The sequence below is a fragment of the Macrotis lagotis genome, chromosome X (assembly GCF_037893015.1).
Source record: "Macrotis lagotis isolate mMagLag1 chromosome X, bilby.v1.9.chrom.fasta, whole genome shotgun sequence".
Lineage (NCBI taxonomy): Eukaryota > Metazoa > Chordata > Mammalia > Peramelemorphia > Peramelidae > Macrotis > Macrotis lagotis.
In genome coordinates, this window is record NC_133666.1 from 251,700,830 (window position 1) to 251,724,504 (window position 23,675).

A 23,675-nucleotide genomic window follows, 5' to 3' on the forward strand; every position below is an offset into this window, starting at 1 on the left:
TTAAGGGCAGGAGTTACAGTGAATAAAGCATTGGGCTTGGAATCAGGAAGATCGTAGCTTAATTGTTCTTAGATTCTTACCAATTGTATGATCCTGTTCTTAGATTCTTACCAATTGTATGATCCTGGGCAAGTCATGTAACTGTCAGCCTCAGTTTCCTTAGCTGTAAAGTAGGGATAATTATAGTACCAATGTTCTGAGAGTTTTTGTGATGATGAAATGAGATAATATTTGTAAAACATTTAGCATAGTGTTTGGCTGCTAGTAGATCTCTCATAAATTCTTGGTCTTTTTCCTTCCTCCCCTTCTACTGCCACCAAGAACTTTATAATCTTCTACTAAGGCAGCTACATAGTATAGTGGATTGGTGTTGGATCTGAAATCAGGAAAACTCAAGTACAAATCCTGCTTCAGATACTTAGAAGTTTATGATCTTTTGCAAATCATTTGACTTCTCTTTGCCTCAGTTTCATAATCTGTAAAATGATGATTATAGGACCTATCTCCCAAGATTGTTGTGAGAATGAAATAAAATAATATTTATAAAGTACTTTGCAAACCTTAAAGTAATATATATATATATATATATATATATATATACGTGTGCATTCATATATACATACCTATACAAAGTAATTTAATTGTTTTGTTACTATAACGTCATGAACAGATAACATCAGTATAGATATAAAAGTTCCGATATTAAATGAAATTTCTGTGGTAGAGAATGAGAAGTGACTTATGTGAGTCATAAGAAATGTGGGGGATACAAGAAGAATAAAAAATTCTATCTCATTTCAACTCTATTCTAAAATAGTTCAGTATCATAAAATCATAGATTAAGAACTTAAAGCAAGAATTCTTATTCTAGGGCACATAGGTTCTATAGATACATTTCTTTTTCTTTTTGCAAGGCAATGGGGTTAAGTGACTTATGCAAGATTACACAGCTAGGTGATTATTAAGTGTCTGCAGGCTGGATTTGAACTCAAGTCCTCCTGACTCCAAGGCTGGTGCTCTATCCACTGTGCCACCTAAATGCCCCTATAGATACATTTCAGGGGAGTCTATGAACTTGGATGAGACTAACTTCTAAATGAAATTTAATATTTTCTTCAATTATATAAAAATACTATTCTTTTAAAAAAATTTTTGTTATTTATTTTGAATTTTACGATTTCCCCCCAAACTTGCTTCCCTCCCCTCACACCCTGTAGAAGGCAGTCTGTTAGTCTCTACTAACTAAAAATACTATTCTGAGAAAGGATCACAGGCTTCACCATCACACACACACACACACACAGAACCCCTGACCTAAAGAGATGTTAGGAGACCAGTCAGTCCAATTATCTCCTTTTACAGATCAGGAAACTGAGGTTCATAAAAGAGAAGTCACTTACATAACTAACTTCACTGGTAGCAAATAGTAGCATTAGAATTTCAACCTAGGTATTTATCACCAAATTCAGCCTCTTCTAATTTTTCTATAGCCTCTTATTAAAGATATAGAAACTCAAGGAACTTATTGGCTCCAAACAAAAAAAGAATATTATTTGTATTCCTTCTCTGCACAGTGGTAGCATATAGCAGGTACTAAATAAATGCTTATTGATTGATTGATTCCATGATGAACTAGAGAGGATAGGGAGATTGTTGCTTAGTGATAAAGGTTTGCCTTGTTGGAAAAATGGGATAAGCATCAAGGGAAGATAAGGGGCCTATTGAGAGGTTGAAGTATAAGGAAGATATTGTTTCCCATGCATGGAAACTAGACTAGATGATTCCTATTAGTCTGGTAACTTTCTTTGCAGGATATTTCCTATAACTAATCTATTTATAGAAGACCATCATTAAGGCCTCAGGCTATTAACATTACTATCATGGATATTAATGATAACATTGAACATTATCTTTTTTCTTAAGATCACATTACCATAACTTAATCTAAAGCTTTGATGGGGCAGGATTAACAAATGCATTGAGATTAATGGGTCTGTGTTCCCAAAGAAAAGAGATTTCTATCTGAGTCAAAGGCTTCACTTACCTGCAATAGGTCACTAGCCAGGATATTTATCCATTTGGTTCAGCCCCAGTTCTATTCCCCCTCCTCCCAAATAGCTTAATCATCAACAACAGTGTCCTTGAAATCCCAGATGTTATCTATTTTACTTGGAATACTATGCAATAGCATTTAATAATATCTTATTATGTTCTGGACACTGTGCTAAACTCTAGAGGATATAAAAACAAGCAAGCAAGACATCTTTGCCCTCAAATAGTTTATATTCTAGTAAGAGAATTTAACACATATAGGAGAGTGTTGTTTAGGGAAACAATGTTTGCTAGAATAGATAGGTCACTCCACTCTAATCACTGACCTATTATACCCTGGGTAATTGTGTACAGCTATTTTACCATGGTTTTAGGGATCCTCAGAGGTTATTTTACATCTGTCAGTCAACAAACATTTATTAAAAATCTGTTAAATTGGGGGCAGCTAGGTGGGCACAGTGGACAGAGCACTGGCCCTGGAGTCAAGAAAACCTGAGTTCAAATCTGACCTCAGACACTTCATGATTACCTAGCTGTGTAGCCTTGGGCAAGCCACTTAATCCCATTGCCTTGCTAAAGCTAAAAATAAAAATCTGTTAAGTGTCACACTGTAGCACTAGGATTATAAAGAAAGTTCAAAGATAAACGCTTCCCTCAAAGGGTGGGAGAGACAATACACAATTATGTGCAAAAAAGATATAGGCAGGATATATTGAAAATATTCAACAGAGGGAGGGCACTAGAATTAAGAGGAATAGAGAAAAACTCCTTATAGAAGACTGGAGTTTACCTGGGGCATGAAGGAAGACATGAGGGAAGCCATGAGGATAGAGAACGTGTATGACAGCCAGTACAAATGCCCAAAGTGTGTGTGTGTGTGTGTGTGTGTGTGTGTGTGTGTGTGTGTGTGTGTGTGGTCTTAGTAAGGTAGAAGAAGATTAGTAAGAGGTGATGAAATCTGTGTTGTAGATAAATAATTTTAATTTGTAGATAAATAATTTTAATTTGTTGATTATATATATATATACAAGGAACTACTTTAGGTTTTTAAAATTTTAAACTTTTCAAAACTTTTTATTTTTAAAAATATCTAAACATTTTGATAAATATATTTCTGCATAATTGGTTTCCTTTGTCATCCAATGTATTTTATTTTGTGTATTTAAAAGAATGATTCTGAGAAAGGACTCATTGGTTGCTCCAGACTGCCAAACAGGGGCCTAACCCAATAAAAGGGTAAGAATTCTAGATCTAGATCTACACTGAGATTGGTTGGGTTGTAGGCACATGGTTTTTTCATAGTGGTCCACCCTAAGCTGTCTCTCTCCTGTGTTTTCTAGGAAAAAAGGATCTTTTTTCCCCTCCCTGAGTTACATTTCTCAGTTTTAGATCAAAATTATTCTTGTCCATATCTTCTATACTGTATCGACTCAAAGATTTTCTGACTGGAAGCATGATCCTCTGAAAAGAGCAGAGGATAAATGGGAAGAGACCTATGGGGCTAGTCCCAGGTCTGAAACCAAATGACTGTAAAACCCTGGGCAAATCATTTCCTTTCTCTGGGCTTCTGTTTTCAAATATATGAACTTGGGGAAGGAGGTCTTCCTCAGCATTCAGGGAGCTGTTATGAAGGTTCTGGAGTCCTTTAGCATGGATCTGTAGCTTCTTTACTCAGAAGAAAGAATGAGATGAATATATTCATTGATTCATTTTATTAACACACATATTTGGTAAATATTAAGAATGAATTGATATCCAAGTATATAATTTTTCCACTTTATTGGAGAAACATTTATATTAAAAGAAACTAATGAACAGGGTAACAATCTGAAAACAAAAAGGAAAGCATGTCACTTTTTTCAGTATGCTTTCCATGAAATGCAAGGATAGAAGTCTTAATAAAAGTAGCATATCAGCATATATTTGTATTTTAATGACTGATGATTAAATATTCATGATAACTTTAAAATGTCCACATGAATATTCATTTCAGTAATAGTCTTGTTTCTTCTATGCCAAAAGTTATTTAGTCATTCTATTATGCTATAAGAATTCACATGTGAAATTAAATTAGAAAGGCATAAAATATAAAAATTGCTGTCATATCAGTTAAACATTATAGAAAATACATTTAAGAAGAAGTATTAGAGCACTGAGGGATCAGTTCTCAAGATAACAGAAAGAGGGCAAGATACCAATGACCTGAAATAAAATCACAGACACTATTTTTGCCTTTTTAAAAAACTAATTAAGACAGTACCACTAGCTAGAGAACCATATGCTTACTTTCCTCTCTCTTCATAATCTTTTATGAGAAAGATCAGCATATATAGAAGTATCCTTCATGCAGGTATGAAAAGAAAGTGAACAGGCTTTTTGCAAATAATATTTTAGAGCAGATGTCTCAAAATTGAGGAACATTCAACCCAACTTTTGCATATGTAATATAATCCATAATCCAATAGGATGAGTTAACTGCAGGAGACTGTTTCTTTCTGTTCACATGACCAGTGTGATGGTGTACTAGATATATTTCTCCCATCCTTATGAACTCTGAAATGATTTGTCCCTGAAAAGAATTATGCCCCAGAGATAGAATAATTAAAATTGAATCCATAGAACAAAATGAATAGACAACTTACAAACAGTCCCAAAGTTATGCTCTAATTAATAAGTGATCAAAAGTATTAACAAACCATTCTAGAAAGATGACTTGAAATTATTAACAACTATATGAATGTTTGCTCCAAACCAGCATTAGTAAGATAAATTGAAGTTTAAAGAAACCTCAAGCTGTGAGGTTTCATACACAGAAAATTAGCAAAGATGATAGGAATAATAAATGTTGGATGAGTTGTAGAAAGAAAGGCACACTAATGCATGATTGGAGAAACTGTAAATTGATACAACCATTTTGAAGATTATTCACAGAAAGTGATCCAGATGTTCCATGGACATATATTCCAATGAGATCAATAACATATCTCCATATATCTAAAGTATACCAACATTTTGTGTGGTAGTGAAGAATTGGAAACAAAGTAGAAGTTCATCAATTGAGAAATGATTAAGCAAATTTTGCTACATGAATTTAATGTAATATTATTGTTCTATAAGAAATTTTTAAAGTGATACAAGGAAATAAAATCATATATGAACTGATACAAAGTGAAGTAAGCTAAACAAAGAAAACAATATTCACAATTACTACAATAATATAAATGTAAAGAACATCATAAACAATATAATCAAAACAGTGTTATAAAGTTATAATAGTCAGGCTTGATACCATGGAAGAAATAGAAGAAAATATAGTTTAGAGACAGAAGTTTATATGTGTGTGTGTGTGTGTGTGTGTGTGTGTGTGTGTGTGTGTAATAATGAATAGAATGTGAATTTTTTTGATATGTTGATGCCTTTTGTTAGACTTTTTTGAAGTTTTTCTTTTCTGATTTTTTTTCACCAGAGATGACTCTAGGAGAGGTAAGGAGAGAGATAAGGATATACAGAGAAATGTTTAAGACTTGTAAAAACAAAAACCATCAGTTTAAAATTTTTTTTTAAAGAATTAAGGAGAATAGTAGCACTATTTAATTTTGATACTCTCTTTTCCATTACCCATGCTAGAGTCTGATGGATTCCTTCCCAGAAGGAAGGCAGATCACAGTTCCACCCTCTATTTCCTCAATACTCTGCATGGTGCCAATGGTAGATATTGCTTACTTACATTTTTTATGTCCTCTGATCTATGCAAAGAAAGGTATTTAGTACATTTAACAACAAGGCATTTTAAAAAATAGTTTTATAATATTCATTTCAGCTTTATTGCCTTTAAAAACTATTATGTTGTTTATGCTTTACAATATATGTGCTCTCTAAATAAATAAATATGGTTATATGGATCCATTTTCATTTTCTTTTTAACAAATAGAAGTGGGATATCAAAAAACTGTTGGGACCAGCATACTAGGGCAAAAAATATCAGTCAATTCATCAATTTAAAAATATGTGCAACACATGGGAGCTGCAAAGAAGGGGAAAAACCAGTCTTCATCCTCAAGAAATTTTCATTCTATTATTGGAAAAAATGTGAATTTTAAAAGCACATAATTGACAAAAATATAGAGAATACAAGATACCACTATGAGTATTGTTTTTGGGTTACATAGAACCATTTGATTTGGCAGAGAAAAATGTCATCTTACAGTCTCTTCTTCAAGCATTTATTTTTTTATTTTTTACTTTATTTTTTAGGTTTTTGCAAGGCAAACGGGGTTAAGTGGCTTGCCCAAGGCCACACAGCTAGGTAATTATTAAATGTCTGAGACCGGATTTGAACCCAAGTACTCCTGACTCCAGGGCCGGTGCTTTATCCACTATGTCACCTAGCCGCCCCTTCTTCAAGCATTTATTAAAAACAGAATCAAGATTTCTTGAAAGGTAAAACAGCAGAGGGATCTTTGTTCAATGACCTCCTGATTATTAATCTTAAGTAAGGTATGAAGCATCAATGGTATTTGTCATTTCCCTGAAAGATATTCAGTGCAGAGTTCAAATGGAAGAGGATTTCCTATACTTACAAATAATTTTTTTTTGCAAATGATGTTATGCTGATTTTACCAAACATTGGAAAGCTGCAAAACCACCTAAATTTAGTAATAATTAATAAAATAAGGGTTTGGTCCAGTCACCTTCATAGGAAAAACAAAGGGGGCTAAGAATAGTTTTAATCCAAACTATAAAATGCAATTGGATGGATATGTCAAAGAACTGGTACATATATTGATTAGATTAATATTCTGAAGGGACCATAAATTGAACCAAAACTTAATAGGAGGAGGAAAAGAAACTAAAGTGACTTTGGAAAATTGTAAAATATTATTAATACTCCACATCTCTCCCTAAAGCAAAATCTTTTCTTTTTACCAATAATGTTCATGTGAAGATGCAAAATGGCAGCAAAGAATAGCATAACATGGTTGCTGAAGAATTAAAACTATAGGGGTGGCTAGGTGGCGCAGTGGATAGAGTACCAGCCCTGGAGTCAGGAGTACCTGAGTTCAAATCCGGCCTCAGACACTTAATAATTACCTAGCTGTGTGGCCTTGGGCAAGCCACTTAACCCCGTTTGCCTTGAATTAAAGAATTAAAGAATTGAAACTATAGCTTAATGAAAACTCAAGGGAGAGGCACATGATAGACACAAATAGGGTATAGCACATCAGCAAGTGAAATGCTGTCAAGGATGTCATCAGAGAATAACCTAATCACAGAAGAAGGGTCAGTTATGTAATAAGAGTAAGGGATGAACCAGTGGATGGCCTAGAAACCCCACTAGTATCCAATTTAATAAGAAGAAATTTAGAACAAAAGATTCCCAGCATACCAATAGATTAAAAGAGCATAAATAATAATAATAATAATAATAATAATAATAATAATAATAATAATAATAATAAAAGGAATAATGGGAAACTACAAACATAGAAGGAGAATTCAGAGATGGGCTGTGATCTGCACGATTGAAGGGGCTGCTCACAGCAATGAGATCTATTGAATTCTCAAAGTGCCAGTACTATCTCGGATACATGTTGACTATAATGACCTTTGGCAAAAAGCTTTTTAGTGACCCTAGGCAATTCTCTAACTCTATAAGTTAGGAAAAAGGTGCCAACCTGCATTGATAGAAGGAATTTTCTCATTTAGGAGAACCCTTTTATCAATAAAGTTTTAGATCCATGTTTTATCTATATCCTATGCACACACATACAAATCTACAAGCATAAACACATACACACATACATAATACAAACAATTTAGAGAAAGATGACATTGAAAGTCTGACTCAGTCAAGAAACCCTGGGTTCAAAATCTCCCATAATCATTTATAGACTTTATGTTACTTCTTTAAAACTACAACTTGTAGGGAGGGTTCTGATCTATATTGTCAATGATATTCATAAGAGATGACTCTATGAGGTGAGAGGAGGAGAGCTAAGTATATGCAGAGTAATATAAGCCTTGTAAAAACAAAAATCATCAGTTTAATTTTATATTTCTCCCTCTCTTCTCCTTCATCTTTCTCTTTCTCAGCTACATGTCCTTTGTGGTTGTTGCTCAGTCTTTTCAGTCATGTCATGACCCCATTTGGGATTTTCTTGGCAAAGATACTGGAGTGATTTTCCATTTCTTTCCCCAGCTCATTTTTAAGATAAGGAACTAAGGCAAACAGAAATAAATGATTTGCTCAGGGTCACTTAGTAAGTATCTGGGGATGGATTTAAGCTCATGAAGAAGAATCTTCTCATTCCAAACCTAGTGCACTAACCACTGAGTAATCTAGTCACTATAGTACAGATAAATGTATATTTGAATGCATGTATGAAGGTGTAGGTATATGTTTATATAGTGTGATATTTATGTGAGTATACCCTCCCAGTGTTAGATAGGAGATAGAGATTGGAAACAAGATTTCATTGCCAAATGTATTCATCAAGATGTCAATCAACAATTATACCTTAAATATCTACTCTGTGCCATATACTGTGAATGTATACATGCACATATCTCTAGCATCTAGCACAGTACATATACTCATCATACAGAAATAACACATATGATATATATTCTTGAGATAGATAACATAGTAGACATCACAAAATATCTCTTTTCTCTTAAAAGTTTGCTTTTTGAAATTTAAAAATTTCTGTGCTAGATTATGGTCTTAAAGAATGTTACTTTTTCCCTTCCTATTTGGGGTATATTAATTTTGTTCATTTGTCCTTAAGAATAACTTTCATTCTTGATGAGCACATTCACTGATCTCTATTTAATGACCATCTTTATAATTCTCCTTTGCACTCCACCACCTCAAACCCTTAACCCTCTGCCAAGTAGACATTATCACTTTTAAGAAATCTTTGTGTATATTATATATTATATATGTATAATATTTATCATATTTGTATTGTACTTTTATTCCAAATATTAAAATATTTCAAAGCTTAATTCTCTGGTATCACATGTATTCTACCAGGTTGGGTGTCCCACCAAATCCAATGCTTTGGAAGAAGGAGTTTGTGAGTATATGTGTTTTACTAATCCATTTCTCTTATTAAAGGCTTAAAAGATTCTTCAAGAATATGAAATTCTTTACTGGAATGGGAATAAGTGGGCTGGCTAAATCAAAAGGGTTCCTTCTTCCTTAGCCTCTCTGCCTGAGCCATCTTTAGTTCTAAGCATTTATCCCTGTGAATGCACAGGGGGCTTCATTCAAGAGGATTTTTTCCCTTACTTATTTGATCTCTTCTGTTAATTCTTTTATATTGGTAATTTGGGAGTACCATACCTGCTGCCAGCAACCCAACCCCAGGTGCTAGGAGTTTACTAATCCTCTGGGTAACAGACTGTTCTGGACCTGTCACAAGACTGGAACAATAATTAAGGCAACTAAACATACACATGGCTCTCTATCTCTTTAGAAATAGCTCAACAGGCCATTATCAAAGGTTTTTAATAGACCAGTGGAAGTTTGCAATGTGTTTTGCAACAGATTCCATAGGGTTCACAGGCCTGGGGATTTTTATCCAATTCTCTGCTCTTGTTCCATAGGAGTCCTTTGTAGTGACAATTCTTAGGCTTTAAAATGCTGGGCTCAGTGTTGGGTTTTTTTGTGCTTAAGAAGTATTAGAATGCAGGTCAGCTCAGAATCCCTATTTCTTGATGTAAAGATTGAAAAGGGGAAAGATTGGTAAAGGTTAATTTTGCAGTTCCATGGCAAGAGGAAAAAAGATTGGGACCTGAAAACTACCATAAGTAAAAGGTCTTTGGATGCATTCAATTTCTTTTGCCAGCTCCTATTACCAAGAAATTCTTGCTTTTTGCAGCAGAGAAAAGAACTTAGCTTTCCAGGAAAGTGGTCAAACAGTACCTATGCCTCTTTTATGACATAAGCTCATGCCACAGATATCTTCTAAAAGGACTGCTGGGAAACTGTAATGGACTTAGAGGCAGAACTGGGGTCAAGACAGAAAATAAATGAGGCAAGTCTCATACACTAGACTCTCCTGTCTTCCTTGTGATATATCTCTATAACACATTCCCTGAAAGTTGAAATCAGAGTTCAAACTGGAAAAAAACCAACTGCCTCAGGTCAAAGTAGTGGTCCAATGGGAAGGAGCAGTCAATGGGTTTGGTTTTAAAATCTGATGAAGTAGACATCTGCCTTGTGTTGTGAATTGAGGAGTCCTGATATGGTATCTCTGCTTTCAAGGTCTTTCCACAATACCTAAAATTCAAAGCTTAGAGACTGATCAACCTTAGTATAGAGGTTAAATAGTGGTTTGGACTTTAAGAATACCCTATTAAGAAACAAAGATGTAAGGGATGTTCAAAGAGGACTAGGACCTCTGGTGTGAGGTCACTTTTGGTGTCTACTTGATTCACCTAATACTCAACTGTGACTCCAAGAAATTGTAGTTTGGCCCACACTCAGGTTAAACTGTCTGGGCAGATGGGCTAAACTAAATTGAGGGCAACTTATAGGCCTTAAAACCCATAGATGAATTGGGGATGTCTATCCTGAACATGTGAAGACTTCCCCCAGTGGAATGAGCAGGTGAGAATAAATTGTTTCAGTGGTCTTGAAGGCAGCTGAAGCAGGCATCATGGAGTGCTTAGAGCTTAGTTAGACATCAAAGATCATCCACTACATCTCCAGTCATTGCCCGTCCTGATTTGTCTTGCCACTAACCTTCAATGACCTAGGAGGAGAGAGTGAGATGCACAACTTTGTGCCACTGCAGCTCACTTAAATCAAACCCACTTGTAAGTCAAGACATCATTCTGTGATGTCAACTATCCTATTTGAAAATGAAGGACAAACAACATTAAAAAGTAGACTTTTCTCAAAGGTTACATCTTTAGTAGTTCTTTACCAATAAAATCTTAGTAAATAGACAACTAACACAAAGTACTGTAGAAATGGATCACAGGAGAAATAGTTTAGAGTTTTGGAGAGAGGTATTCTTATTACATGTTAGGTGCAGAAATGTGATAACAAAAAAGGAATTAGAAGGGCATTAGAAGGAGGTTCACCAACTTGGGCCAACCCTCATGATCAATAAATATCCCATCTTATACTAATGCCACATCTGTAGCTACATCCCCATTTTAAGAATTAGACCACTGTGAGATGATGAACAACAGTTCTATATTTATTAAACCTCCAAGTAAAATATATCTGCCAAATAATTTCCATGGTATATTAGTGGTGTTGTGCAGAAAAATCGAGCTGCGCATGGGAGAAATCTACCCTACCTTCTTGTGCTTACATTCTACTTTGGCAAATTATTAAGTGGTCCTATGCCTTGGGAAATGGGACTGAAATGGAATAGCTGTCCTATCTCAAAACAATCCTGTAAAGGGGAAGGAGGAAGGGGAAAAGCTCTGAGAGTAGCACAAGTGGATGATGTGGTGGCGAAAGTTCAATGGTCATGCTTCAAAAATGAGGAAGTTATATGTATAAACTATATCAAATTATTTACTCTTCCAGTAAGGTAGAGGCAGAGAAGGGAGGGTAAAAATTTGGAACTTAGAATTTAAAAAATGAATATTTAAAAAATGTATGTGTAATTGGGAGGTTTGTTTTTTTTAAATGAATGAGTTACACAAAAATGCTATAGAAAGCTGTTGGCACTCCAGTTTCTGTTTGTGCTCAATTAGTATGAATATTACACATATCCTCCTTTCACATCTCAAGACTATTACTTTGCAGACTAGAAAAGCATTTATATTTTGCCTAAATTACCGAAACAAATGGCCCCTTAGAAAGATTAGCCTACCATATTAAATCTATTTGGCTAGATTGGGAGCTTGCCTTCCTTCTTGGTAGACCACTGTAATCACTTTTTTCATGCCAATTATTTTGAAAGAGATCTCTTTCCTCCTGTCACCTCATTATTTTTGGTCAAGAAGGCCAGTTATGCTCAGCCCATTTGACAGATGCAGAAGTCAGTCCAGAGAGACTGACTCAGCCATGAAAGCAAGCACAGGAGTCAGGGAATTAGAGCTATCCAACTACTGACCTACCAAATGCAGAAGTCAGAAGCTATTTTGGATATCTTAGAAGTAACAACTCATTTTACAAATAAATGAAATGAGACCCAGAGTTCCCAGAGTTCTTACCTTGCTTAGTTTCGCATAGAAATCTAGGAAGAGAAACTCTATGTTGGTTACTGTGGGCAGACCTCTGTATTCTAAACCCATTGAGAAAGGATTAGTTGAAGGAGGGACCACAGGAACAGAAATCTATTCAATGCAGAATCAGAGTATTGTGAAAAGAATCTGAATTTAGAATCAGAAGATATGGTGCAAGTCCCAGTTTTGACACTTTCTGTATTACCTTGGATAAATAATTTCACTTTTCTATGACTCAGCTTCCTCAGGATGAGGCTGGTAACTTTGAGTAATTGTAATGTCTAGTATTTGTTATAGAGAACAGATAATGGAACTTAGTTATTAATTTTTTCTTAACTTTTTTTCAAATACAAGGTATAGTTCAATTCTGTAGAGAGAAACCATATCCAGAAATGACTGTGTCATTAAAACAACAAGAAGAAGAAACAGGCACCAAGGGAACAATTTTTTAAAAATTAAATTTAGGACTTAGATTAATATATTATATTAAAGTTGATTGGGGTTCATGAACTTTGAACAATATGTTAATAACTTGCATTTTAATATAATTGGTTTCCTTGGTAATCCTAGCATTTTGTTGTATGCATTTAATTTAAAAACATTATTTTGTGAAAAGGTCCTCAGGCTCTACTGGATGCCATAGGGACACAAAATAATTTAAGAACCTCTAATCTATAAGATTTCTTCTATCCCAAAGTCTATGACTAAGAGACAGTATACTAATAAATAGGGGTAGGGTTATAGTCATTTTTATAGGTTACATAAAATTTGGATTATCAAATGATTTTTAAAGGCATTTTGACAGGGCTGGGCTAACTTTGCTCTTGGACAAACTTCTGGGAATTCATTCAGTGGTTGAATTAGGAACTGAAGTGGTAGGCCTCTGGTTTCTCACTCTTCATTCTATCCCCTAGTCCATTTTGTTTTAGGGGCCAAGAGCTTAGCCTAGCACCAGAGGATGGATCAAACTGAAATTCCTGACTAAGGGCAAGAAGCAACTGGTAAAGTTGAGTGGCATAATCTAAGGAACACAAAATGGGCCAGGAGGGTGGGTCTGGTGGCAGATGGAAGCTATCCTAGAAGAAGGTGGGGCTCCTGGAGGGTTTCAGAAGGAAAGGAGGGAGGAGTGCTCTGGAAGAACAGAGGCTACAAGGATTGCAAGAATCCTGAGTTGTTCTTGGCGACAGAGATTGGCAGTAGGTTCTGTGACAAGGTTGGGTTAAAGAGGCAAAGGGAGCAATGATCCATTGTAGTATTAGTGGGTGGGGGGAAAGGGCAAGGGTACCCTGCATCAGGGCAGCTCTCAGGCATGTGAAAGGGGTGAAGTTATGACTTGAAAGTGAGAGAGAGAAGAATCTATCAGAGAGGTTAAACAGTGCTTAGCTCCCCAAGCTAGGACTTTCCATCAAGATGTGTTTACTGTCAGCAGGCTGTCCCTTCTGGAGGCAAAGCAGTCAAAGGACATGTGGAATGCTAGCTGCTGGAGGCAATGGCATGTCACAAGTCTGCTTTGGGCTCTTGGTATGCCACGAAGCTGGCCCTTGTCAGCTCTAGCTTGTGGTATGCCACACGGTGGAGGAGCAGGTGGGAGAGATGCCTGACGCCCCCCCCCCCCACACACACACACACACACACACACACACACACACACACACGCACACACACGCACACACACAGACACCAGGCTCACCCCATACCACGCCCCCTCACATATTTTGGGATGGGCAGTCCTCACTTTGCTGTATTCCCTCGTCCTTAGAATTCCCAAACTGGAGTAAGACATTGGCATATGTAGAACTGGTGTGGTAGCTTGAGTCTTTAGATGAGAAACCAAATATCTGTTAACAGGATACAAGACAATACAAGCCATTTCTTCTGGTATGCTTTCTTCTTCCTTCTATCACCACCCCACTTCATAAACACCCTCCTTCTTTATACAAATACTGCATCATAATTATCCCACCATGAACAGATAAAAAAAATGTATCTCTCTTCTTTTATTGGCTATGAGTGTCAATAGTTACATAAATTGTCAGACTTAGTTGAAGCTGATTAGTTTTTGCCAATTTTTTAAACTTTATTTTCTCCTCCTCCTCTTTTCCACCACCACCTACTCCCTCTCCCTCTCCCTCTCCCTCTCCTCTCCCACCTCTCCTACCTCTCTCCTTCTCCTCCTCCTCTATCTTCATTATTATTATTGTTATTATTATTATTAACAAATCTCTGTGAGGTATATGTCTGGAAATTAAAGTGATATGTGAACGAAAGAACTTAACTACAAGGAAAAACATCAAATATCTGATCCTTCATAAGCAATCAGAAGAACACCTTTGGACTCAAAGGAATAAACGAGGTGTGTTATTACCACAAGATTATAAATTCCTTGAGAGCAGGAATTATCTTTTGCCTTTTTGTATCTCCAGTCCTTGACTCAGTAGTTGGTTTATAATAGACTATTGATAAAATTTTAATTGATGGATTAAGTACCTGAAGCTGAAAACTAGCTGGCCTCAGGGGACCTCAGGAATGAGGCAACCCAAATGGCAAAAATAATTAGGACCCGGGTCCAGGGTCATTTTGGTGCTTGTTAGCATGGACCAGCAATGATGATAAACTGATATCAGTAAATGATGATAAGTAAGTTGGAATGAATTCAGGCAAAGGGAAATCATGTATAAGTAGAAGGAAAATCTCCCTTTCCAGTTCTGTCCTAGACTCATTGCTTAGGGCAGACATGAACTACATGGCCTCCTCCTACCTCTGCTTAACATGGAAAAGAGTAAAGCCTGGAGAGATCTGTCTTTGTTATAGAAAGTTCTGGATGATTGGAATGGCCTCGTCTGCACACCTATATCTTTGTTATAGAAAGTTCTGGGTGATTGGAATGGCCTCGTCTGTGCACCTACTCCTAAAAGCCCAGCTCCCTAGGACAAGTAACCGCAGCCCTGGGCAGATGGGGCAGGCATCAGCTTTGCCATTTGGTTTTGGCAAGTCATCTGGAGAGGATTAGAAGATTATAATCAGAACAAGACACAAAGGAATTGAAGTAGATGGTGATAAGCATGTTGGAATGAGCCCAGCCAAAGGAAAAAACAAGAGCAGGAACCACAGCCGTGAACCAAATTTCTGTGGCTCTTGTCATTTCAAGGGAAGGAGAAGGGAGGAAGAAACATAAATCACCCAGAGCAGAGGTATGTTTTTTTTTAATTGCTTTTTTGGAAATTTAAAGGAAGCTATTTAAACCAATTGAATTTTGACATTTAGTCAATTAAGAGCTATTTAAATATAAAGTAGGCACTTAAGAGGGCCGCCTTTACCTTTGACACATTGACATCTTTAAAAAAAATTTATGAAGGAATTCTGGATGGATTTTTTAAATGAGATCTTTCAAGAGGCCACAATTCTGGTCCTCAATATGGGGATGCAATGGGTTGGGGCAGGGTGACTTCCTGCAGACTCAAAGTCAGGAAAAAGCTGAATTCAGACATTCTTCTTTCCCATTTAGGTAACAATATTACTTAGTACCTGAAGATTTGTATTTTGCATATATGTGTGTAGGAATCAGCCAATCAATGAGCACACTGTGCTAAGAGCCGAGGAGATGCAAAGAACAGCAAAATTCCCTTCCCTCAAGGAGCTTACATTCTTACGGGAGAGACAACATAGGAGTGACTAGCTGTATACCAGACAAACATAATGTCGATGGAAGGTGGCCTCACAGGGGAAAAAAGTACTAGCAGCTGGAGGAATGACAGCTTGGAAAGGACTCTTACAGGAGATGACACTGGGGCTAAGTTTTGGATGAAACCAAGGATCCTCTGATGTGGAGTTCAAGAGAGAGAACATTGGAGGTATTGGGGTCAGTCAGAGCAAAGACATAGGATGGGAGAAACAGTATGTGAGAAATGCTAAATAGACCAGTAATATGTGTTAACCCATTAGATTCTCATAACAATTCTGGGAGGTAAGAGGTATTATTATCCTCCTTTCATATCAGGAAAAACTGAAGCCCACAACAATTGAGGACTCACTCAGGTCACACAACCTGTCTTTATCTGAGAAGAGAGAGGTTTTCCTGACACCAAGTCCAGCATGTGATCCACTAAGATGAGGTACCTCAGTGGAACAAATCACCCTCTACCCAAAAAGGGATTTGAGATTGAACAGAGGCTCAAACTAGTCTCAAAAATGGATAGGTCATTAATGTAAGGAATTCATAATCATTTAAGATCTCTCCAGGACTAATGCAATAAAAAAACAGCTCTGTCAAGTTTCTACTAAGACAGAAAAGCTTCAATTTGACCCACTGCTTTCAGAGGACCAACCTAGCCAAATTTAGATGCTTATCCCTTCAGAAGTCTGGTCATGAGGCAATGCATTTTCCTTTTCGTTTTTCTTTCTTTTTTTTTTTTTTGTATATTAAGTCATGAAGATTGTCACCTAAGATATGAAGTGGTTACCATCATAACATCCATCCATGAAATCACAGACTTTTAGAAGTGTTAGAGAGAAGTAAAAAGAATAAGCATTTAAAAATGTATTTTTTGTTTTCTTCCTAATCATGCTAAATAATTTTTAACATTTTAAAAAAAAGTTTTGAGTTCCAAAATGTATCCTTCCTTCCTTCCTTTCCCTCCTTCTGGAGATACAAGCAATCTGATATAGGTTTTACAAATACAATTAAATAAAGCTTTTCCATATTAGTCATTTTGTATAAGAAGACCCAAATTTAAAAAAAAAGATTAAAAAGAGAAAAAAAAAGTGAAAAATAGTATGATTGAATCTGTATTTAGATAATATCAGTTTTTCCTCTGGAGACAAATAACGTGTTTCATCATGAGTCCTTTGAGATTGTCTGGAATCATTGCATTGTTCAGAATAGTTAAGTCATTCATAGTTCATCATTCAGTATTGTTGTTACTGTATATATTGTTCTGATTCTACTCATATTTTGCATCAGTTCATTTAAGTCATTCCAGGTTTTTCTGAACTCGTCCCATTTGCTATTTCTTTTCTTTTCTTTTCTTTTCTTTTCTTTTGGGGGGGGTTTGCAAGGCAGTGGGGTTAAGTGACTTGCCCAAGGTCACACAGCTAGGTAATTAGGTTTCTGAGGCCAGATTTAAACTCAGGTCATTCTGACTCCAGGGCCAGTGCTCTATCCACTGTGCCACCTAGCTGCCTCCCATTTGTTATTTCTTACAGGATAATAATATTCAATCACAATCACAACCATAATTTGTTTGACCATTCCCCAATTGATGGGCATCCCCAAATTTACAATTTTAAACCACCACAAAAAGAGTGAGATAGATATTTTTGTACAACTAGGTCTTTTCCTTTTTTTTTTTTAAAGTGTCTTTGGGATATAGACTTAGCAGTGCTATTGCTGGATATGAATAGTTTTATAGTCTTTTGAGAATAGCTCCCATTTGTGCTCCTGAATGGTAGGATTAGTTTATAATTCCTCCAACATATTACCCAATCTGATGCATGTGAAGTTTTACCTTTAGAGTTGTTTTAATTTGCTTTTATCTAATCAATGATGATTTAGAATGTTTTTATGATGATAGATATTTTTTAATTTCATTGTCTGAAAACTGCCTGTTCATATTCTTTGACCATTTATCAATTAGGAAATGACTTACAAATTTGACTCAATTCTCTCTATATTATCAATTTTGCATTTTGTATTGATTTCTATAACTTGTTTGGTCCTAAATTCTTCCCTTAGCCTTAGATCTGACAGATAAATGATTCCATGTTTCCCTAATTTGTTTATGGTATCTTTTTTCTATAAATTATGTCCTCATTTTAACCTTATCTTGGTCATATGGTGTGAGATATTGGTCTATACCTAGTTTCTGCCATATTATTTTCCAGTTTTCCCAGGAATTTTTGTCAAATAATGAGTTTTTGCCCCAAATGTTTGGATCTTTGGGTTTATCATATACTAGTTTACTATGGTCATTTGCAACAAAGTATTGTGTACCTAATCTATTCCACTGATCCATCATCCTATTCCTTAGCCAATACCAGATTGTTTAGATAATTAAGGAATTCTGAGGAATAAACATTTATTAATTACTTACTGTTTCAGGCACTATGATAAATACTTTTCAAATATGGCTTCATTTTATGCTCAAAACAACCCTGCAAGTGTAGTGCTATTATAATTTCCAATTTATAAGTGAGAAACTAGAATGAAATGACCTATCTAGGGTCACTCAGTAAATTTCTGAGGCCAGATTTGAATAGGCCTTCCTAACTCTAGTTCCATTTTATTCACTGAGCCACCAAGCTGCCTCAAGGTTATGGGATTTCATCTTTGGGGACTCTTCATCTGCCAATTCAGATAAAAGACTATTCACACCTTAGTAAGTGATTTAATGAGTTTCTGAAGGTAAGAAATAGTAAAAAATTTTCAAGCTTCATAGGGCCTTCTAGAGTTTGTGTTCCGCTGAAATTGCTTTCAAGATAGATTTAATGTCAACAGATTATTGTACTTCTTTACACATGAATGATTTGTTTCTAATTTAGAGTGAAAACTGAGGCAACACACAATTGGCAGCACTGAAGAAAAAAAGAAGTGGGCAACTTTCAGAGATTTTGTGAATACCACCAAGAACATTCACAAATATCAAGATTGATTTGACAAAAATCATGGGAAAATTCAGAAGCTACTACATGAAAAATAAGAATTCCATAGGTTTGCCAATACTTTGTCTCTAAGAAAACATATTTACCTTAATCAGGAATAAAATGCAACATTGATTAATATGGAAATGTACATATATAAACTATATCAGCTTACTTGCTGAGTTGGGAAGAGGGGTGGGGAGGAAAGGGAGGGAACCAGAAAAATGTAGAACTCTAAATCTTACCAAAAAATCAATGTTGAAAACTATCTTTACATGTAATTGGAAAAAATAAAATATTAAGAAAAGTAAAATGCAAAAAATGCTTGGAGAGATTCAGATTTCTTGACTCAATAAGAAGGCAAATGAAATTCAGTTTTATGCTAATAATACCAATCTGTAATATGCTAAAAATAACAATGATGCAATGAATGCTTCTTTATAAGCTGAAGTACATCTCAAGTATTGGGTACTAGTGGAGCCACATTGATTTGTGATAAGGATATACTGTTATCAACCAATGCAAGCAAGATTTTTTATCAGAGAGAGACCCCTTAAAGAGCTGATCCTTCACCTGGAAAATGGTTATTTATCTGAGAGTCAGTAATGTAGCTTCAGAAAGCACCAAGAAATGGTTGATATGGTATTTGCTGCCTGACAACTTCAAGAGAAATGGAAGGAGCAGCAGGCATGGTTTTCATTGATCTGACCAACTTCTTTGACAATTGGTTGTGAGGCCTTGACAAGCATGGCAAAATTTGACTCACCAAAGCAGCTGATCAGTATTTTATACCAGTTCCCCAATGGCATGCCTACAGAAGTTTCAGAAAATAGACAGTGTCCTCACACGTTCCCAATCACCACCAGTGAAGTGAAGCAGAAATGTTTACTTGCTCCCACACATTTTTTAGCAAGAGGTTGTTGGCCATATTATGAGATACCTTCAAGGAAAAGGAAAATGACATCAGTAAAAATAAATAACAATAAATTATTTGATTTGAAAAGACTACAAATCAAGACTAAAGTGGAGGGAGAGTTGGCCCATGACTTGTTTATAGATAAATGTGCTTATAATATATTCTCTGAGGCTGAGATGCAACAGAGCATGAATCCATTCTCTTACACTTGTGCTAATTTTTGACCTGAAAAGAAAACTGAGGTTATCTCTCAGCCCAGCTCCACATAATCCATACATGGATATATCAGTTATAGCAGATGGAGAGAATTTGAATGCTGTGGATAAGTTCACTTACTTTGGTAGTATATTGTTCAGAGATGTACACATCGATGATGTCAGCACACAGAGCTAGCCCTGTGTTTGGGAGGCTTTGAAGGAAAATGGGAAAGAAAATGTATTTAACTGGCTACCAATTTTCAGTTCTACAGAACTGTTGTGCTGGTGTATGCCTATGAAAATTCCAAGCCCAGAACCTGCATTGTTTTCATTTGAATCATTTTAGGAAGATTCTGAAAAATCACGTAAGGACCTTCTTCTGAACTTCCAAGCTGTACTGCTATAGAGTACAACTCCAATGAGTTGGCCATATTATTCAAATACCAAAAGTATCTTTGTCTAAAATACTATTTTATACAGAGCTCACACATGGCAAATGCTAACACAGAGGTCAGAAGAAGCAATACAAGGATACTCTCAAGGTCTCTTTGAAGAATTTTGGAGAACTTTGGAATCAGTTATGAGACATGGAAGAAACTGGCATAACACATCCCATCACAGCATGCCATCATCAGAGAAGACACTATGCTCTATAAGTAGAGCAGGATTTCAGTAGCTCCAAAGAAATATGAGATGTACAAATTCAGAGCCATCTCTGTCCCAAACGTTCCCATGGTCTATTTGTGCCTGATCTGTGGTAGAGCCTTCCAAATTTGTATTGCTCTACCCAGTCTTAGTTGGACACACTCTACCTTGACCTCAGCATAATGATGTCAATTTGATACTCTTCCAGCATAAAGGACAACAGCCAACCAAGCCTGACCAAGCCAAGTAGCACCAGAGCCCAGCCCAAGACTTTTCCAAACGCTTGGCTGGCTACTTGAGCCTTGCTCCTCAAGGTATTTCTGGTGAGTCCAGAACAGTACTCTCAGAAATTGAGCCTGAGGATGAGTCAGTCCCAAGAGCCTCCAGCTCAGCACTGACCTAGAGAGAGAGCAGCCTCAGGGCCTTTCAAGGAGTGTCCAGAAGAGCATCAGTAGCTTGAGACATGCTTCAGGAGAAAGACTCCAGGCAATAATCATTGGTATAATTGTATATTCTGCTAGAAAAAACTAACACATTGATGGGGACTCAGAAGCTATGTTTTGAATGGATATGGATACAAGTAGGGGAAGGGAATGCCACCAAATTCAATGGAAATTTCAGGCACCATCACATTGTTTCATTTAAGTTTGGGGCTTGACAAACCATGTTCTTAAAAACTGTCTAAGTCAGGATTTGAGAAAATGGGTTAAACTCAGACTGAAGGAGGGGCAAAGAGTATTATCACCAGGAGGCTAAATGAATTGAGTGTTGTAGTCTCCAGTGTACAGAACAGCTTATGGGTTAATTCTATTGTGCCTGGTGTTATTATTTCAATGGCTCTCAGGCAACCTTATGAAGTTTTTCACTGCTTCCAACTTCATTCCATTATGCAGAGTGTTTTCCCCCATTCTTTTGACAAAGAGGAATAGATCTGACTTGAGATAATCACTTGGTGTTATCACTCCACCCCCTCTTCCTTTCTTAAGCTCATATTTGCCAAATAAACCATTCTCATGATAACCACCATGTAGCCATCTCTTCACATCCAGTCTTCTATATTTTGAGTCCAATATAGATTACACTTGATATGTTGTGGAGTGGGTGGGATAGAGGGAAATGGAGGTAGGAAGGGTCTGCCTCACCAAAAGTTCCACCAAAAAAGTAGAGGCAATTAGAAAGGTCATGGGTGAAGGCAAAGTCAAGAGGCAAATAAAGGTCACTCTTGTAGAGACTGAGGCTTGACTTCTAGTCTCCAGAGAACTTTGTCTTATTGTAACCTTATTAGTGGGAAGAACATTCATGTTTCTTATTAACTCAAGATGTATTTGATACAGTTGCTTGGCCTCAAATGCAACCCACCCCAACAACTGCAGAAGATCCAGAGATACATGGTCATCCATCATATCAGACTTGAGTGCCTCCTCCAGCAGCTGGTTATTTTTTTGTGAAATGAATCACTTTCATATGAAATTCAAAAGCATACACACACACACACACACACACACACACACACACACACACACACACACACTGCTTTTCATTCTTCCCATTCTCTCACTTCAGAGACTTGACCAGAGCCTGAGAAGCAGAGAACTTTATAAAGGGAAATTTTAAAAAAAGAAATGTTTTTATTAGGCTTCCTACTTCCAGTATAGTTCAACAATATGGGAAGAAGTATGGTGTGGAGGACAGCAGAAGACTTGTATCTTAGGGATGGCTTTGCCATTAAGTCTTTGGGTGTCTTTGAATAAACTCCTTGGCTTTTTCTGACCTCAGTTTTTCATATGTAAAAGAACAGATTAAAACAGAAAATTTTCTAAAGTTCATTCCAAACTTTAAAATTATATGATTCTAATTTACCTGCATGGATCTTTCCCCAGGCAATGGGAAATTGCATAGTGTATATAGTGCCTGGTGTAGAATAAGTGCTAAATCAATTCTTATCTACTGATTATGATGGATGAAAAAGAAAGGGTCAGGCAGATGATAAGAATGTTGGACACTTTTATACTCTGAGAAAAGAAAAAATATCTTGACAATCCATGATGGGCCCATATCTTCATTATTGTTACAGAATTATCTTGTCAATGAAACCAAGGCTTAGATACTTTCATACTTTAGCCAAGCAATCAAAAACATATATTAAGATTAACTCTGAGCAAGAAATATATATTAAGTATTAGGGATATACAAAAAATGATATTAGTGTCTCAATGCTATCCTTTTGGTCCCTCAGACTTGCAAAAAAAAAAATGAGTCATCCTGGAGTTCTCAATATCTGTAGAGTTTACCTTTGCAATTTCAACCCCGTTCACCTCTGACACTGCCACCACTCTTGTGTTGTCCTCGTCACCTCACTCCTGAATGATTGCAAAAGCCATTTGGTGGATCTACTTGCCTCAAGACTTTCCCCAGTCCAATTTATTCAGCCATTAAAGTGGCTTCCTAAAACACATATTTAAGTACATCACTCCCCACTCAATAATCTTCAGTATCTTCCTATAATCTCAGTATCAAATATGAAATGGTCCTACTGAGTCTATATCCTGAAGAGATTATGAAAAAGAGTAAAAGCATCATTTGTACAAAAATATTCATAGCAGTCCTGTTTGTGGTGGCAAAGAATTGGAAATTGAGTGAATGTCCTTCAATTGGGGAATGGTTTAACAAACTGTGGTATATGTATGTGATAGAAAGCAATTATTGTTCTATTAGAAACCAGGAGGGATGGGAATTCAGGGAAGCCTGGAAGGATTTGCATGGACTGATGCTGAATGAGATGAGCAGAACCAGAAGAGCATTGTGCACCCTAGCAGCAACGTAGGGATGATGGTCAACCTTAATGGTCTTGCTCATTCCATCAGTGCAATAATCGGGGACAATTTTGAGGTATCTGTGATGGAGAATGCCATCCGTATCCAGAGAGAGAGTTGTGGAACTTGAACAAAGACCAAAGACTATTACCTTTAATTAAAAAAAAAACCCATTATCTTATTATGTAATTTTGCTATCTTTTATACTTTATTTTTTTC

At 36.3% G+C, this 23,675-nt stretch overlaps 1 long non-coding RNA gene across 3 annotated transcripts in view; it reads left to right on the forward strand.

Moving 5' to 3' along the window:
* The window catches only part of LOC141497673 (uncharacterized), a 52,708-nt gene extending 33,639 nt beyond the window's left edge, over positions 1-19,069 (forward strand). Inside the window, exons 3-4 of one of the 3 annotated variants that reach the window (XR_012471405.1) lie at positions 9,089-9,131; positions 18,787-19,069. This is a non-coding gene — a long non-coding RNA (uncharacterized LOC141497673). Of the gene's footprint in view, positions 1-9,088; positions 17,242-18,786 lie in introns of those variants that run through there. The other 2 variants (XR_012471403.1, XR_012471404.1) reach the window with 2 other exon arrangements.
* The last annotated feature ends 4,606 nt before the right edge of the window (positions 19,070-23,675 follow it).